General features: G+C 43.5%; 1 long non-coding RNA gene across 1 annotated transcript; it reads left to right on the top strand.

Moving 5' to 3' along the window:
- The first annotated feature begins 8,197 nt into the window (after window positions 1-8,197).
- On the top strand, window positions 8,198-15,980 carry LOC137177279 (uncharacterized). The gene is made up of 3 exons (XR_010926047.1): window positions 8,198-10,803; window positions 11,109-12,893; window positions 15,696-15,980. It is a non-coding gene; the product is annotated as an uncharacterized lncRNA (long non-coding RNA).
- Window positions 15,981-16,380: the final 400 nt, after the last annotated feature.

Genomic DNA, 16,380 nt, shown 5'->3' on the forward strand with positions numbered 1-16,380 from the left:
TCATTTAAGCATTTTGTTGTCGGTACCGTATATAAAACTCTTCTATGGCTTGTTGTCATTTAAGTCTCTGTTATCCAATTCAGCTTTGTCTTTGCTTGTCATCTTTTTTGACGGAGATGATGTGTGATTTTTTTTTTTTTTTTCTAAAGGCCCTTAGGGTTTGTTTTATTTCACGTCAAGAAAATTTATATTTTTGATGTGCCGTATCACTGAGCATGTAAATACTGTAAGCCAATCTGAACGTTCGCCTATTTGGGTATTCTCAAGAATGCATTCTGTCAGTTTCTATCTTGTTGTCAGTCGCAGGATGAATGCATTAAGCAAGACTTCAATGTCTCTAAACTGTAAGACTCTGCCCTCAGTCAAGTAGGAGGCTCTGAATATTCTCTTCAAGCTATGTGTGGGCATATACAGTACAGGAAAGAAAAAACACAAACACCTGTAAGTGCGTAAATATATTGAGTCATTAAAAACAAAGACAATAAAAGTGTATAAGTCCTGACCTACTTGGCATTTTGGCACTTTGGAGAACCTTACAGCTCACTGGAGGTGGAAATACGTTTCTATAAAGACTCAGTAATATTTAGATGTGGTGATTCAGGGGGGCATAAAAGGCATTTGACTTTCCCCTGCTGTTCATGAATCCACTTGCTGGTGTGAACATGGGGGCATTATCATCTTGAAATATGGAAACTTCATGAATGAAAAACACTTGCGCCATGGGGTGCACCTGCAAAATAGCCTTGTATTCCTTAGTCATTATTCCACCATGCAGAGGAATGACTGGACTTATGACTCCCACTAGATTGCTATGCATAAAGATCTACCTCCATGTTTAACTGTTACAACAGTCGCTATATAGACATACTTGAGGACAGTTTGTCAGTTTGGTCCAGACTAACAAAAAGACAGGAGCTAAAGTGGCCTGTTTCAGACAGAGGCCCAACTGAGGTGCTGCATAAACGGCCAGTATAAGATAAATACTGTGGGTTTTTTTTTTAAAACTGTAATTCATGCAAAGATATTCCAGCAGAGCCCCAGAATAAAAATAGACGTGAAAATGTGCATGATACGTCCTCTTGAGTGAAAAAGCAAAAGCTTACAACATACAATTTGTGTTCTGAGACTATGAAGATCATGTTTCAATCCATCCATCACTGTTTGTAAGGTTGGATTTACACTTCTTTGGGTTTTGTGCTGTCACAATGTGTTCTTTTTGCTTCTCTTTATTATTATATTGGCTATTTCATGTGTCACAGTACAAAGACTGTATGGATTCACTAGTTTCTTTGATATGTCAGTGATGCAAATGCAATGATGGTTCGAATTGACAAGAAACTCTTGCTGCTCTGACAAAAGAACTGGGCCAATTTATACAGCAAATGATTGTTAGCATTTTCTTTTAGATAACTTGACGAATGAGAAAAGTGAAGTGTCCTCTCGTGTGACAAACTGTATTCATATGGTTAACAAAATGAAACTCTGACCTTTGTTCCTTTCAGTTTCAACCTGCCAACTACTTGTCCAACCTGCTGAAAGTACATGCTGTATCAAAAAGAGGATGATTGACAGTAATGGCAGGTTCCAGCTGAAAGAAAAAGGTGTATTCAACTGCTAATAGTGCTCATACTGCCTTTTGTTCCTCATGGGGTGAAACTCTGAGGTGTCTAAATGTGCATGTGTCTAATTACTCCCTTTAAAATTAATATTTCAACTACAAAATATGCCTTCGTCAATGACTCTTAAAAGAAAGGTCTGCCTTGAACAATCATTGAAATTATCGCCTGGAAATAGATATATTACAAAACACAAGTGCCTACCAGGAAAATGATCAATCTCGCCTGTGAAATGAGTGTAAAATACAAGATATGTACTAACCCACCCACAGAAAAAGGAATACACGAAGAAGATGAGAATAAAAACTGATAGCAGGGTGTGGAGGTGGAAAGGGTGGAATTGATCAACCAATGCACCGACCTTGGTATAACGCCAGGGTCATGCAAAGAAGTTTTGAGTTAATTTTTAATTTTCAAGGAACATATTTCTTATTCAGCTCAAGTCTGTCTTCACTGAATGTTTTAGTTGCCAAACCTCAACCAAAGTTTTAGTCTAACCTTGACCAAACGTTGGTCTCCGTAGATTAATATGCTCATTTTTGGACTTTTACGGGATTTTGGAACTGACAAACTAGAACTAGAAGTTGTTTTTTTTTTGCAGCATAAATTCACAATTATTCTGACCGTGCTTCCCACTCATCCACCCTGAAGTCTACTGGCTATATTTGGTAAGGTGAGCTCCTACAGATCTATGGTAAGGTGAACACAGGGTGAAAGAAGAATTAAGAAAGCAAGACATAAGTGCTCCGGGGCTCCACAGACCTGGACGAAGCTGTAGGTGGTGGTGAACACTTGGTCCGACACACTCTCTACCTCCCTTTCTCCCTCTCTAGAGCAATGGAGGTGGGAGTGCATTTCCTTTTTGTACAAAAAACAACATATAAACAGCTTTTTCCTTCCTCTTTTCTTTCTAACTCAGTGTCTTTACCCCTTTAGGACACTGTAGGTAAACAAAATTTGTAATGTTTACTTAGTTGCAGTCACCAGGGTACTTGTCAGCAATGGCTCCGGCTTGTTGCAGCATCAGGTACATCTGAGTGGTTGGTGGGATCTGAGGCATCAGGGAGGCTGCGATGGCGAAGAGGAGGTGGAGGAGGAGGAGGAGGATGGGTGGGGTGGGGGTGGGAGGGTGCGGGGGGAATCGATGCAAGGCTCTTTTAGGCTCAGTTCCCTGGCTGTGCAGCTGCTAGCAATTACCTGAGAGGGAGAGGAAAGGCTGTGAAGTAACCCAGCGCTGAAGGCCTCTTCTCGGCTCACACCCTGAGGCTCTCTAATTACTCCACCAAAAGCCTGAATATCTGTCAGAACCAATCAGAGGCAGCCAGGAAACAGGAACATGGCGAGGCATTCATTTGTTTGTGAGGCAAACACTCGCCAGGTACTTAGCACCGAATCAATGTTTGATTTATTAATGCGTGTATGCAGGTCAGGGAGCCGTGCTTTATTACGACAATTCTCCCACTTCACAACAAAAGCTGTGGAAAATAGAATTATTAGGTGCAATTGCTTTTGTTTTGTTTTTTTAATCTTCCTTTGCAGTAGTAAGCTTGGTTTTGAGCTAGTGAACTTTTAGTCACACGCAAGAATGAGACAAGTTCGTAAGGAGTTGTTGGCAAAGGGCAAAAAGTAAAGTTTGAAAAAAAAACAAAAAAACACAAGAGGTGCTTCTTCTAGATGATAATCTTCATTTCTGCATCCTCTCCCCGACTCTCCTTTCCTCCCCCTCGTCCTTTTCTTCATCTTCTTCGCAGGATTGGCTTTGGAGTGCGGCCGTCCCCCCTGCCATATGCTTGGCGCCGCTCGTCTTTTAGAACCACTTTGTCACTCTCCCCAGTTTGGAGGTAGACTTTGAAAGTGATGTCGCAGGATGCAAAACACCCAGGGAAGGTGGGCCAACACCAGACAATGATTAATACTGCTTTCAGCGATCTCCTTGAAGGAAACTGAAGCATCATTGCATCGCAGTAGAATTACTTTAGCTTAGAAGGTAGGAGGGGACAGACGGGGGAGAGGGTGAGAAAGCAGAACCATAATTCTTTGAATCACCATATACGGATGTTTTTTAATTAAAATGTTCAGTGAAAACACATTATTCACAACCTTGAATTGCACGGGCAAAACTTATACTTTATGCATTGGGGGGGGGGGACGTGTTGAGACTGTCACATTCACGAAAGCCTCATCTTGATTTCCATGCCATTCCTCCAAGGTTGAGCAGGTTGTTTTGCACCTTCCATTTGAGTTACAAAATGATAAATGATAAGAGTAAATGTCCACACTTTTCTTAACTTTCAGTGTTTGAGAAGTGTGCACACGCTGAAGGCGCAACTGTTGGGGATTTTGGAGTTGGAGGGAGGAGTGTTTGTTGAGGAATGTCGGGTTGTGCCGGGTTGTGCCTGTGCATAAATGTTTGCAGTGATGATGATGTGTGGTGGAGTCTCCCCGCAAGGCCTGGTCACTCTGACCATGAGGCCAAGGATCATGTGTTCTCAGCGGCTGGCTAATATGTACTGGAACAGTGAGTCGCCCTCGTTAATAGAGGCCTAATTAAGACTAATAGAGCACAATGGTGCAGGTCTACTGAGGGCGCCCTGTGACTCATGCCTCCTCTGGGAGGTAGGAAGGTGTTAGCCTGCTTTCTTCAAGGACTAAGGAGTAAATTATACCTTGAATTTCAGTGATGTGGTGGAATGTAACTCAATTATTGGCAATATAATCTTACTTGTACTTTACTTGAGTACTTCTATTTCCACGCTTCTTATACTTCACTAAAATTCAAATGTAAATATTGTACTTTCTACTTCTTCTTCTCGAGACGACAAATTTCTAAATTGCAAAAATATCAGTAACACTTGTGTGAGAAACCTCCACTTTACCTCTAAACTACAGCTTTTTAATAGAAAGCCTGTGTTACAAACTGGGATAGGGTATCTCGGACTTAGCTTGTATGTCTGTTTTTCAGCGTTTTGGAAGAGCAACACCAAATTGCTCCCACTTTTAATGAAGTATTTATGCATTGTTGTATTACTGCATTTACTTATGTAAAATGATCTAAATACTCCTTCCAGCATGGGCTAATTGAAGACTTTTTTGGTGGAAAAAAAAAAGAGCTGTGGGCTTCTTATTCTACATGACTGAATGAGCTGTATTACAGTTTTGAAATGGAAGTATTCCTACTATTTGATTTTTAACGAGTAACTATGGTAATCTATGCAGTTAGGAAAGGAAAAGAGCTGCAACTGACTTTTATCCCCTTTTTGAAAGTGAGAAAAGATTTGGGGGGATGAAAAGTGCAAAGTGATAAGACTTATGAATGCCTGCTTTTAGGGAGTAATAAGGAAGATCATTCTGAAATGAGTGCTGATTAATGCATTTTGACTGTGGTGAGGACTTAAAAATAAAGACAGAGAAACAAAGAAAGTCATGACTCATTCTTTTTCTATCCTGCACACACACACACACACACATTTATGCACGGAGAGACATTCCCACACTCAATAAAACTACCTTTCTTTCGTATAGCAATTTATCTGAACTAATTAGAGGCTGCAAGTATCCCACAGATGAAATCTCAGTTAGTACCTACCATGCAAATTAGAGCAACGCAGCCCCATACTCCATTACACATATCATTATAAACTCTGCTCCACTTCAAAACCCCTGCTACCAATAATCAATCTTACCATGTTGGGAAATAAAATGCAAAGCGCTGAATTAACAAGCAGGCGTGACAGGCTGATTATTGATTTAATGTCAGTGGCTGGCTGGCACATGCATCTCTGAGGCACAGCACACTATTAAAACGTCCTAACTAGGGTAATTGCATTAGACACCTTTTTATACCACTTTGTGCAGCTAATCGGCATGTAATAAGGAAAGAGAAGAGACAAGAGCAGAGTGATTCGCTGAGTCAGTGGCCGTGTGATGTCATGTCTGGAGGTGGAGGCAAAAAAAAGGAAGAGAAATGGCAACAGGAGAGGGTATGACAAGTTTTTTTTTCCCTCTTCTATAGGGAAAATCAGGCGGCACTTGGAATAACAAATCATTCGTTTTGACTCAGCGTCTTACTGATGATGTTGCAATGTTTTGTTGAGTCATTTTATGCGGCAAGAATGGAATAAGATTAAAAACACCGAACACTAATGCAGCCTGAAAAAGAGACAAACTTTGAAGAGGAACTTCACCGCTGTAAATATGATTTCTTAATGTAATGTAGTAGAAATGTGCAATTATTTTTAAAATTGGTGCCCTATGACTAGAAAATACTGAGAAAAAAGGCAGTAGATAGGGATAAATCCTACAATAATGAGATTTCATTGCACATGGTCCCGTCCAAAGCTACTGATGTTGTGTTTACAGAACGCAGGTGGCAAACATGTTTCAGAGCAGAGCAGCCAGTTAGTTGACAAAGTTAGTATATCTCTTTGACTGAGGCTTATTTTCATTTACAAAATGTTTTTCCCTCATTATGTCCGGATATTATACTGGTGTGCAAGGATCATAAAACAAACTGCACATCGGTGGATTGTTAAAAGACCTCTGAGTCTGTAGTCTTCATTTCAACTTTGTTTGGGAAACAATGGTGGACAAGGGAAAGTAAAACTACAGAACAGAACAGAACGCTGTTTCTTTTATCGTTACGGACAACGAGGAACCAGGATCTAATTGTGCTAAAGCTGTATGCAGCTTCGTAAGTTACAGCTAACACACAGTCGCTGTTGATACTGTTCTGTATTTAGAGTCGGCAAAGTCTGATATAATATTCTGTCAGAGATCAAAGTCAGGTTTACCGAAGTTTTAAGTTCTGTCGATCCTCCCCGCCACCGGTCGATGCTGCAAAGCCACTCCACCTGATGCTCAGAATTATCTGGGTTGTTGTCAGTGGAATCAGAGAGTTCATCCAAAAGAAACTCAGCACCATGAATTTGTTGCGGTTTTCAATTCTGTCTCCATCATCCGCCACAGACATCACACCAGCCATCACCAGGCACCGGCCGATGCTGCTAAGCCTCTCCTGTCTTTCAGCTGCGGCTGTAATATAGCTCCAGTGCTTGCTTCTTCCTCCATACTCTTGTTGTGATATTTGGCCTCGTAAAAAATAGCGCCATAGCCTATAAATTTATGTCGTAAAAGCAAAATACATTTTTAGATTGAGCTTTTCTTTGCACTTGAGGCTCAAAATTCTCTGGATGGTTGTTGGCAGAATCACAGAGTTTTGTCCAAAAGAAACTCAGCAGCTGTAGTTTGTGTGTCAGGTTGCGGCTGTAACATAGCTCTGGCGGTCGCTGCTAAATATATCTTCCAAACAGTGATATGTTTGTGTCTGTTTTTCCTTGTGTGTTTTGCGAGACCCCTCGTTAACAGTACTAGAAGGCACCACTACAAAAAAAATGAGGAAAAATAGTTTGTATTCCAAGGCTTCTCAAAAAGACTTTTGGAGGAAAGTTTAATGTCATTTATATCCAGGTACTACTTGAACTTCAACTTGAAAATTGATGAAGTCGTAGTGTTTAAGCTATTTTTATGAAATTCCAGATGATTTATTCTTATATCTTGAGACTGGGCTGGAGTCTAGGGACATCAGGTATCAGACATGAGGCACCAGAATTAGGGAGAGAGAGGTGGCAGATTCCACAAAAAGGAATTATATTTTCACATGAACTTATTTAGAATATGCAAAAGGTCTGAGCTAAATAATTCCTACAACTGTATATGCTAAAAAGACCCATTTGTAATTTATCACTTCTAAATGCTTAAAAATCTTCGCTGCATATGGTTGTAACAAGCACAGTATTTGCCTGCCAGGGTCGAATCTCAGGACTGAAATACCCTTCAAACTGCGGCACTTCAGCAGCTTGACTACGCTCCAGGCTTGGACCGCTTCTTGTCGGTCCCTGAATGAAGACGTGAAACTTCATTATAGACCCCCCAGTGAGGCCTGTGAGGGGGAGATAGCGAGAGAAAGGAGAGAAGAGGGGGTGGCCAGGTGCCAGGTGCTCCCTGTGACGGGACACCCCATCGCCACGGAGACACGGGTCAGGGGGCATGCGGGGGTGGGGGGTGGGGGGGGGGGTGCTTGGGGAGGGCACGTGCTCTGAGCTGCGGGGCGGCCGGGCTTTGGCATGAATTACCCGCCCGCTGTGCCGCTGCTTTGGGGATGCTGGAGGAGAGGTCACGTACTCAGTGGCCCTCAAACACACACACAGGCTCTCTCAGCAACAACAACAAGGCTCTGTGTGCGCCCAGCTAGTCACAACAGCTATTCTGCATTTAGCACAAATACAAGTACACACACACACGCACACACACACACTTGGAGAGGATGAATTAGGTCAGCTTCGTTGGTCAAACAGGACGGACATCCGCAGCAGGGCACTAAACACAAATTATTCTCACTAGAGTGCCTTTAATATCAGAGAGGAAAGGGACAATCAGTGACTGGACCTCCTCCATTTAGACTGTCCCGCAGCTCAGTGTGGCGCCACATAAGGCACCTTGTCGAAAGAGCACCTGGACACAAGAACACTCAAACAAATAGAGTAAACTGCAGTACTCTAGTTTTGTTTTTTTTTCAGGTTTATGAAGTGTTAGATGAAATATAACATTTCATGAGTGTGTCAATGGAACATACTAGTAACCATAAATACCTAACGCTTTAGTTCCTGTCCATTAAAAGATCAATTGGGAGTGATAGCAGGTTTACATTTGCATATGGATTGTGGTTTAAATGTTGAGCATCTCTCTGTCTGACTTTAGTAAGAGTGTTGTAAAAGTGTTGACCTTTATTGTAATTCAGGGGGGGAAAAAAAACAATAAGGACAGCAACTTCTGCTTAGTAATAGCAGTGGATCACTGCGTCACAGCTGGTGCAAGAAGGGCAACAGGAATACAGGGGAAGGAAGGACCAAAATGTAGACATCTGAGGCAGAGCTTGATGCAGTTCAATGATTTAATACTCAGAACTGGAGGTGCAAAGGTTAAAGGGATAGTGAGGCAGGCAAGGGTCAAAACCAGGGAAGGCAGTGCAAACAAGCAAACAAATCTGACAGGCAAGAATCAAAACAGGCACAAGAGATGAATAGAACACAGAGGAAGACATGAAGCGCATAGCAACTTAACAATCTGGCATAGAAGGATGGAAGTGGACTGGTATAAGTAGTGAGTGGCTGATGAGCGAATGAGTGGCAGGTGAGGAGTGGGCGGAGTAGACCAGGTAACTGCAGGACTGATTAGAAATGGGAACAGGTGTGTAGATGGGGGGAAAGTCTGAGGGCATCTGGTGGACAGCTTGAGGATGGCAGGTCTGGGGAGTTGGAGGAAAGTATAGCCTGGGAGAAGTGACTACTGGCTAGAGACAGAGAGCAGTGCGGAAGGGCTGGGGATGAAAGAGCGTGGCTGCGGAGAGGGACCGAGGAGCAGATTGTGACACACTGAACCTCCTCCTCAGCATGACACTGCTGCTAAACTGGAGGTTTGTTTTCGCCAACGGTACGTGATGATCCCACTCTGGCGGAGGAGGGCTGGAGAGGAAGAGAGAGAGAGAGAGGCCAGTCCGCACTGTTCAGTGCTAATCAAAGGCCAGAGGCTTCTGCGTCTGCCTCCAGCCGGTTGATTGCCAGAGACCCTGGATCAGTGCCTTCATCATCTGACAACCTGTGAGAGCGACTCATTCATTCAATCCTCTCCTACACACCGCCGGGACCTCAACAACACCTCACAGCGTAATGAATCAAACGCTCTGCCAGGAAAACACAAACCCCCGGATAAACACACACACGCAAGTGCGCATGTCACACTAATGATTGTCAGTGAAGACAAAAGAAAGTTTGCTGACGAGTTTATGACTTATTCTAAAAGGGGAAGAGACGTCGGTTGCGTTAGCAGATGGATGCACAGCGGTAACATTCTGCCGCAACGTTTCTTTTGATATCTAATCACGGCAGACGTCAACAGCGCCGTCCTTATTATTGCGGTAATGAAAACCGAATCAGTCTCACACGGATTAATTTGTAAAAGAAAAATAATTAAGACAAAGGTCCTGTATCAAGCAGACAAATCAGAAAGACAACAAAGTATGATGCGTGACAGTTTCCCTGAGTCCTCCTGCGGTGATGCAGGCCTGTCCTTTGTGTCATGACTAGTTGCTCTCTGGCATTAATCAGAGCGTCGTCCAATCTTGTTAGGCGGAGCTGGGAGATGATAGGGAGACTGCAGGTCTTTAATCAAGGTTAGAATAATCTGTGATGGTAGCTGATTATAAACCTGATCATCAGCAACATATTGTCACCTCCTAATCATCCAAATAAACAGAGAGAGACCTGCCCTCAGCCCCCACGTGGAGGAATAAATTACATGCACACACACACACATAAACACATGAGTCTTACACACGCCTACATGCATATGCAAACAGTTGCATTCTTGCCCACACACATAGGCTACACACAGAATTTGATCAAAAATACACACAGGAGCTTGAATGTCTACACGCGTGCACGCCACGATACGCAATCTGCAGCATGCAGCACTTTTACATCAAATACTTTCAATGCAAATACCACGTTTTATGGTGCCTTTTGAAATTTCTTGCCTCTCAGCGATTGAGAAATGATTGCAGCTAAGAAACCCCAGCTTGAAAGACATCCATCAAGACAGCAGATAAACAATGAAACGGCCCCTCTCAAGTCGATGATAACCTCAACTTCTTTCTAATCTACTTTCATGTGCTTTGTCTCCTTTTTTTTTTATTTACTCCCACTCTTTTATTTCACCTCTCACGGGGTGAGCCTCTCCTCTCCTCTCTCCTCCTCCTCTCTCCCCCCCCCTCCCCTCTTCCAGAAGCTCATTACCTTGGGGCCGAGTCTCGGCTGTTTTCAACACAGCAAAATTATAACACGAGCGGCGACGGCACTCGTTAGCAGCCTTGTCAATCATCGGAGCGGGCAGGGGGAGAAGCAATCGGCGCCGGGGTCAGCGATGAAGATGTACATTCTCTATTCATCCATCACATCTTCCGGGAAATCAATTTACACCGCATCAGCGTCACAGTGCCTCAACAACAGCGGTGATATGAAAGAGGAGGGAAACAACTTCTGAGAGAAAGACAGAGGAGAGTGGTAGATTCGTTTAGATACAATCTAATAAACGTCAGTCATCTTGTGTTTTTTTTTCCCTCTGTCACCCCCAGGTAACCTGAATTCATTGTCCTCCAGTGTGCAATTACTATTTGCTAATAACTTTTTATACATTTATTGTGATGATGAAAAAATAGCTAAGCATTAAATAGCAACCAAAGAAAAGCTAGTTATCAACGTGTTTATCCTCATCCAACTGTAAGTTACTGAACCCAATTCCTTCAACGTGCTTTCACTTTCCTGTCCCTCTTCTTGTCCCGTTTACTTATGTATTCTCTTTGGGAGGTGGCAGGTGACAAGGCAGAGATTTGGGATGTTGCCTCCGCTCACATTAAATGTAGTTGTTGCTTTCTTGCAGGTGTCAGCTTCATGGTTCATTAACGGTGTTTGGTTTGGGGAAACCTGAAGAGAAAGAGGATAAAAGACGAAAAAGACAGGTAGAGATGGAAGGGACTCGGCGGCGAGGAAAGTAATTGGCAACATAAATGAAACCTGGTGTCGCGCTGACACTGTCCACGTTAGTAGACTGCAGATGAAAACGCCTTTGAACGGTAATTCTGTGCTGGACATGGAGGCTTTGAGAAAACCTGAAATGTGAGGTGAGAAATAGTCAAGTAGAGGGAAGTGACAAAGCAAGAGAAGGAGGACGGAGTGCCAGTTTGTGTGCATGGAAGCATGTACGAGTGTGTGTTGCCAGAATTGTGTATTTGTGTGTGGGTGCTTTCATTCCAGGAGATGTCATGCTGTTTGAGCAAACGGTTCTCCGTTAAGGCCATCCACCGCCTGCTGCCGGCGCCGCCACCCCTGCTGTACCCAGCCAGCCTCGTGCCAACGCCTCCGACACGGCAGCCGCCAATGCCAGGAGCCCGCCTGCCCCTCATCTCAGCAGAGCAGATGTCACTCAATTGCCCTCCACCTCCCCCTGAAAAACACCACTACCGCCACCATCCCCTCCCTCCACCACCCTAACAGGCAGCCGTGCCGGCGTGCCAAGCAGGCGACACCCGACATGTGAAGAGAGAAGGGTGGCGGGCATATCGACGGGACGGCGAAGGGGGGGCGGAGGGGCGGGTGGCAGGCAGGAATGCACAGCGTGGGAGCGTTGTAGATTTTTCGCACTCCCTCCATCGCCTCTCCCCCCCCCCCCCTCTCTGCCCCCAAGCCACCCACTCACCCACCTCTCCCTTACAGACACCACCACTACGCACATGCCACATGCACTGGCACATAAACACATGCACAGCTTACCCCCACCCCACCACCTCACCCCACCCCTTTGCAAAAAGAGACACACTTTCCCCTCTTTCTCCCGAGATGACACCCCCTGCAGGCCTTTGGAATATTCTAATTCTGTTTCCTAACTCTTATTATGTGTGGAGTGTGTGACATGTGAATTGTAATTAGTCGCTCTGGGGTGAGCAGAGAGCGAAACCCCCACCTTCCCCAAAAAAAGAAAAGAACCAAAAAAAGAAGAAAAAAAAAAACACTGGAGGGCGAATAATCTTTCCAAATACCCCGTCCAATTTTAACCCCCCAATCACCACCTTTGATTTTCTCACATAGGTGTACGCACACACTCCCTCAGCCCTTCAAGCGCTCTTTGTTTCCCCTTCCGGCGTTGATCCGAGGCCATTCACCTCCTCGCACATGCTACCTCCCTCTACCTCTCATCCATACAGTAGCTTTCCTCCTTCAGACCGCCGTGGATCTTATCTGCAAGGGAGGCCTGTATCAATAACCCTGCAGCCTCCACTCCTCCACTACAAAGGGCCCAGGCGACAGGGGCTAGCTGTAGGGATGGAAGATAATGGGATTGAGGTGGTACTTAAATCTCAGCGAACCACGGCAGCTCAAGTAATTAGTGGATGGGTTCCATACTGGGGGCGCTAAGCAGAGCTAATGCTACCCTGGGCTCTGCTGCTGGAGCAAAATTAGCAGTATGGGAATGTGTGGAGCTATCACACGGATTATCTGCCTCGCTCGCAATGCTCCGTTTCTGCCTCTGTCTCTCAATCTTTCTGTCATCCCGATAGAAGCTCCGACTGTACTCCTCAAGCTCAGCGCTCGGCTCTCCAAGAAACCCAAACCCATGAACGCAACAGAGAGGGGGGAAAAGAAGAGGAGAAATCAAGCTGGGGAGAAGGTGGTGTGGGGGGGAAGGAGGGAGGGAGGGGATGGCGAGGAAAGGGGATTGTAATTTCACAGCAGTGTCAGAAGAGCCAGCCGAGGCCCTGTCTTTCTATTGAGGCTTCATTAGGGCGAACAATGGACTTCCCTGCCATCTAATTAGATGAGGTTAATGAGGAGAGGAGGGCCCGGCCGATCCCCACCGTGCATGCTGTGTCACGGGCGGGGGGGGAGGTGGTCAAGGGGTCCTGGGGGCTCGAGGGTGCGACGGGAGGGTCACCTCATAGTAATCTTACAGATTATTGCGTATTTGATATGGAAACAAGGTACAGCGTCTGGGCTAAATGTGCTCCTGAGTGGGACAGAGTGTAAACTTCATCTAAATCAGACTGCAAGAATAAATGAACTTTATTGATCCCTAAAAGAGAAAGTTGGCTTATACAGATGAAAATGGGAGTAGAAGGTTGATAACAAAGCATATATGTGATATATGATGCTAATACATTTTTTTGTATTAGTTTCGCAATGTGATTCATCATGCAGAGAATGGCAGAGACTTTTAACAAGAGAACATTAGCGAGTCAGTCAGTTTGTTTCTTTAGCTGCAGCCGTCACCTTCCATCTCAACATTAGATTTTTCTAAGTTTGCAGCTTTAAAAATACACCGGTCAGTTTCCAGGAGCTTAATCTTTTCAGTGATGCTTGTCTTCACTCTGTAACACATTTTTTTTTTTTTTTTTTTTAAATTCAAACGATAGCACTGAGAATAATGCTCCCTTGCAGGGAAATAGCCAGCCCAATTCCAACTGCACTGTACCTTTCAGTGAACCCTTTAAGACTTGGCTTGTTGCACAGTCAGCCAGTCATTAAAGGCTGCATTCTGCATCCTCCATCCCACTGGCTATTGAAATTCATGGGTCAAAGGAGCAGCTCACCAAGATGTTATCAGATGAAAAAACTGATGGCTATGAAATGGACCAGATATTATTTTTAAATTCATTTTCCCTCCTTGTTTTGTTTAAATAATGACAATATACCGTATGCAGGGATACAAAATAAAAAATAAAATCAAAATTTAGCAACTGTTTGACTAAAAATCAACTTCCCTTCCAAGCTGATGCAAGTCCATAAGCATCCTTGTGTGTGTGGATGTGGTTTGGAGAGCATTCAGGAGCGAAGGGGTCAATCACTGAGGGCAGTGTTGCTCTAAAAACTCCCTATTTATTGCTCCAGAAATCACTGACTGTTCCTGTCTTCATGTTTACACATTTTGAATTTAGGAAAAAGAGAGCACTGGTATCAGATACCCTGAGTTGAGGTATAAAAGTTGGATCTGTGCAGTTAGATTCCAGATAACAGGTTGGTTTTTTTTCATCCCTTATTCCAGTTTTAATCACTTGTACACACAAACAGGTTAGAAGAATCACATCACACCCACAAAAGAAAAACGAGGATGATAAACAAACTAGAATCAGCTTGTTAACAGAGTTATAAAACCTCAACAACAACAGCGGATCGCCTCACCACAGCATGCAGCCCGTGACGTCATTCGCCATTAAGAATACAGCTAATTAATCAGTAAGGTGTAAGAGAGAAGGAAAGAGGCGCCTGTGTGAATTCAACATTAGGGATGCGGCAGACGAGGGAATAGGTTTATGTATAGATAACAACAGATAACAAGCTTGTGTTGAGAAACAGAGAAGAGTGAAACTTTAGGAAATGCTAATCTCTGTGACAGAACAGCTGGTATTTAATGTATGGCGTCGACAGTGAGAAGCAAACTGTAACATAAAAAGGAAAGAAGATGCTGTTTCTTGGGTTTTGGTAATTCCATAGTACCTAAAAAAGGAAATGAAGAAGCCATGCAGGCAAACTATATTTTAATGGCTTTATTTTAGTGTTAATATTAGTCACATCTTTGTTTTCATGAGTCCAGGCGTTGCTTTGTAACACACAACGGGATATCCATTTCTTAACACTGAGCAATTTACTGTTTTTCTGCACAAAAACAGCCCTTTTCAAATGGCACCGCAGTGCATTACAAGAGATCCGAGGTAGCCTCCGCCTAAGCCGCCGGCTAGCGGCGTGGCTCTCTAAAATGGGACACAAGGCCTTACTCTGCGGATGTGTGTTATGTGATTTTTGTGAATTGTAAGGCAATTTTGAGATTAGAAAAACAATGTTATCACCGCACATTAGTGAAACCAAGAGATTACTCCTGCAACAGCGTGGAGGCAAGGTCTCGTTTGGACACATACACATACATACGCAGGCAACATCTAGTAATGTGTAGGTCGTGGTGTGCAGTAATAACCATAATCACAGTTGCTGTTAGGCTAATTTCAGATACATTTTATGTGCTCAGGGTAGCAAAAAAGGCATTTTACTACTAGATAGATAGATAGATAGATAGATAGATAGATAGATAGAGTCTTCTGATATTCTGCAGTTTTACACAGCCTCAGTCTCAGCTCTTTTCATTTGCCCATAGAAACGACTCCGCTGAAACTGACATGCGCGAGAAAATTTTAATCAAACAAACCCATTTCTCCTCAACAGCTAAACCAAACAAACGGGCCTCAACTTTCCCATTCAAGTCAGAATGACAGCGTAACACAACACAACAGCGGCGAACGCAGCGTTCTTTATTCAGGGAACGTCAGCCGCGCGCTATTCTGTTGAAAATATCAACTTCAGATGTTGAGGGGAGGAAAAAAGACGGGCGTTTTGTCTGCCTTTGTTGGTTTGGGCTTGATATGCCGCGTGAGCCTTTCAAGCCATTTGTTAGACTCAATTTCTTCCTCTGTTACATCTGCAGATTACGTTTCAAGCAAACAACCAGCAACATGAAGGCACAGAAGCGCTATTATGGTGAGAGAATGACAACTTGCATAGGCAGAGAGCAGGAGGAGAGAGGAGGAAACACAAGAAAAGGATGAAAAAAAAAAAAGAGTTGATGTAAAGAAGGCTGGGGAGATTGGAAAGAGGCGGAGATAGAAGTGATGAGAGACTACAGTGATGGGATGTATATGTGTGTGTGTCTATTGTAAATCCATGCGTGCGGGTTATGCAAATAAAAACACTTTGATTCTCTGGCCTTAGACATAGTCTCCCTCTTATTGTTTTCTTTTTTCTTAACTCTCCCTCTTAGTTTTGTGCCTCTCCAACAGTTTTGTTCATGAAACGTTAAAAGTGTTTCAGCTAAACTTGAAACAGTTGACAGCTTTCAGGTAATCTAAGGATGTGTTCATATGTGAAGTGTATTCTTTGTGCTTGTTTTACAATCATATATGGGGGGTGACCACAACATGCTAAAGATGTATCTAGGTACTGTAAAACTTTTTCAGTAGACAAACAATCACAGCACAACATTCGGTGGGGAGTCTGACAGTTTCATAATCACAAATAAAGAGAAAAAGGAATTCAAGCAGAAAGATAATCTTTGTTAAAAAAAAATTACTACATGGCTATTATGAGAAGAAGAAAAAGCTGAGTGGTATTAG

The sequence above is a fragment of the Thunnus thynnus genome, chromosome 24 (assembly GCF_963924715.1).
Source record: "Thunnus thynnus chromosome 24, fThuThy2.1, whole genome shotgun sequence".
Classification (NCBI taxonomy): Eukaryota; Metazoa; Chordata; class Actinopteri; order Scombriformes; family Scombridae; genus Thunnus; species Thunnus thynnus.